The following is a 3697-nucleotide window of genomic DNA, read 5'->3' as shown; positions in this document are numbered from 1 at the left end:
ACTTGTACGACATCCCAAACCGCGTTAGAGAGGTTGCCCTTCACGGTGTACGTCATGGTGCCACCATGGCATTGGCTATTGCGCAAGCTCGCTCTGGCTATGAGCTTTGACTTCTTTCCCATGGTTTTTCAGCCACCAAACACCCTAAGGATCATGAGCCCTTGCTTTCCAGGCCGAAGATATAGTGAACAAAGTGTTCCCTGGCCTTTAGCTTGTAATAGGAGAAGTTAGCAAACAATCTCTTAGTTTTAAGTGACTTCTCTTTTGCCTTGTACTCATGTTCCATGTACCAATTTGTCTATGCTCTTTTTTGCTCTATAGGCAATACATATCGTATCGGCTCTTAACCCTTTAGGTTTATTTTTGAACTAGAGGCGATACCCTTCTAGTATCGGCTATTAGAGCCGATGACTGAACAAATTGGCTATCAAGTATTAATCCAAACGGTAGAATAATATTTCTTTAGATATTTTCCATTGATTGCTCTGTCAAATTCCTCTTCTTCTCCTAGCGTTTCCAAAATATAAGCATTGCTAGGCGCACAATGTTTAATCCAATATGGTCCTTTCCAATTAGGTGACCACTTGCCGAACTTGCTATCTCTTGACCCAATCAGTAATTTCACTTTCTAGACCAAGTCCCCTTCAGAAAATTGTTTGCTCTTGTAGTGTGGCACGCCTCAATCTAGTTTGAATCTCCTAGGGAAGGACTGCATTATGACCATACACAAGTTCATAAGGTGATGCTTTAATCGATCCATGATAGGCCATCCTATATGCCCATAATGCCTCATTAAGCATTGAATGCCACTTCCTTGGCTGCTCTTTGATCTTCTTCTTGATCAGCTTAATCATAATTTGATTGGACGCCTCTAGCTAGCCATTAGCCTAAGCATAGTACGGAGAAGAATTTAATAACTTAGTTCCCATACTGGCAATAAAATCTTTGAACTCTTATGACGTGAACATTTTCCTCTTATTAGTAGTGATAGTTTGAGGAATCTCAAAACGATACACAATATGCTCCTTGACAAAATCAATCATGCTCTTTGAGGTTACCGTCTTTAAAGGAATTGCCTCAACCCACTTAGTGAAGTAATCTGTTGCTACCAATACAAACTTATGTCCTTTACTTGAAGGAGAAAAAATTTGGCCAATTAGATCAATTTCCCAACCTCGAAACGGTCATGGTTTGATTATTGGATTCATAGTCGATGCGGGCGATTTTTGAGTATTACCAAAACGTTGACAATCCTAGCACCCCTTATAATATTCAAAACAATCTTCCAGCATTGTTGGCCAAAAATATTCAGTCCTATGAATAATCCATTTCATCTTATAAGTTGATTGATAAGCTCCACATATCCCTTCATATACTTCACCCATCAATACTTTAGCGTCTTCATGATTTAAGCATTTGAGCAACACCCCCATCGACTGTCTTGTAATATAGCTGATCATCTAGCAAAACATACTTAGTCGATTTATACCTTAGTTTCTTGGTAACCTTTTGTGATGGATTTTTAAGGTAGTCGGCTATTTCAACTCTCCAATCATTAGTCAAGGTTTCATTATTTAAGACCTCTTGAAACACTCAATACCATAACGCACTCTGAGCTAACTGATTAGCCTCTTGATTCTGTGCTCTCAGAATATGTTGAAGAGAAATATGGGGAAGCTCTTTGAGCAACCTCTGGCATTCATCATAGTATCTCCTCATAATATCATCCTTACATTCATATAGGCCGATCAACTGATTAATAATTAGCTGTGAATCTCCAAATACTTCAATTGCCTTGGCCTTTACTTCATGAAGAAGTTGAAGCCCCTTAACAACAGCTTCGTATTATGCCTGATTGTTGGTAGTCATTGGTTTAGTCAGAAAAGCAAACTCAAAACTTGCCCCTCGAGGCAAAACAATAACAATACCAATGCCACCACCTTGCTTGTATGATGATCCATCAAAGAATAACACCCAAGGTACCGGCTCTACATAGCCAATACTTGGCTTATGATGCTGGGTGACAAAATCGGTTATTACTTGCCCTTTGACTACTTTAGCTGATTCGTACCTCAAGTCAAATTCCGATAATGCAAGAATCCACTTCCCCATTCTCCCATTTAATATCAGCATTGATAGCATGTGCTTGATCACATCAGCCTTGGAAACAACTGTACACTCAGCCGATAGCAAGTAATGTTGCAACTTAGTGCAAGAGAAATATAAGCACAAGCATAACTTTTCAATAGGAGAATATCTTGTTTCTAGATCCAAAAGTTTTCTACTTAAATAGAAAACAATTTGTTCTTTTCCTTCAAACTCTTGCATTAAGGCCGATCCAATCGTTGGGTCATCGGCCGATACGTACAACTTAAAAGGCTTGCCTTGCTGAGGAGGGATCAGCATGGGTGGACATTTCTTGTATTCTTTTATCTCCTCAAACGCCTTTCGTTGCACGTCACCCCACTTAAATTCTTGATCATTTTTCAACTTCAACAAGGGAGAAAATGGTAGAACCTTTTCCAACAAATTTGAAATAAACCTCCTGATAAAATTAATCTTACCAAGCAAAGATTATAACTCTATTTTAGTAGTCAGGGGCACAGCCTCATCAATTGATTTCATACTTTTTTGACCAATTTTGATTCCTCTCTCGTGGACAATAAAACCCAAAAATTGTCCAGCTAATACTCCAAAGGCACACTTATTGGGATTCATCTTTAGACCATGTTTTCTTGTGCACTCCAAAGTCTCCCACAAATTAGCTAGATGTTCCTCGTACCCCTTAGATTTTACCATCACATTGTCAATGTAGATTTCAACAATCATGTTGATCAACTTATGAAAAATATAATTCATCGCCCTCTGATAAGTTGCACCAGTATTTTTCAAACTAAAAGTCATCATAACCCATTCGAATAAACCAATCACACCAGGGCATCTAAAAGCTATTTTTGCTATGTTTTCCTCAGCCAAAAAAATTGGCTATATCCTGCATTGCCGTCCATGAAACTAAAAACCTTGTGCCCGGCTGCTGCGTCTACCAGCATATCGATTATCGGCATCGAATAACCATCCATGGGTGTAGCCTTGTTTAGATCTCTAAAATCGATACAAAATTTTAACTTCTCATTCTTCTTATACACAGGAACAACATTCGATATCCACTCTACATATCAGCATGGTTGGATAAACTTCGCTTCTAGCAATCTTTCAGTCTCATTTTTTATATCATCAGGAATGTTTGGGTTGATTCTCCTTAGAGCTTGTTTAAACGGCCAATATCCAGGCTTGATTGGCAACCGATGTTCAACAATTGATCGGTCTAGACCTAGCATCTCATAATATTCCCAAGCAAAATAATCTTTAAATTCCTTTAATAAATCTACCAACTCTTGTTTATACTCAGGATCCAACTTAGCACTTACATACATCGGCCTAGGCCTATCTCTAGAACCAATATCTATCTCTTTTAATTCATCGGCCGACGTAAAGCCATGTCCTAGTTTACCATCCGTACCATCTATTGGATTATCCATTAAAACAAATTCTTAGAGCCGACTGCTTGGATTGGTTGTTGGCCTTCATCATTGATCTTAATGAAGCCTCCTTCCCATAGCTTGCCAGAAAAACACTCAAAGTTTTCTAGTTCCCAATATACTAGATCGGCTATTGCGATGCTCATAGAATCATTAGC

This window comes from Miscanthus floridulus, chromosome 11, assembly GCF_019320115.1.
Source record: "Miscanthus floridulus cultivar M001 chromosome 11, ASM1932011v1, whole genome shotgun sequence".
Taxonomy (NCBI): Eukaryota; Viridiplantae; Streptophyta; class Magnoliopsida; order Poales; family Poaceae; genus Miscanthus; species Miscanthus floridulus.
The sequence above is the reverse complement of the archived record's forward strand: the minus strand, read 5'-3'. Positions refer to the sequence as shown.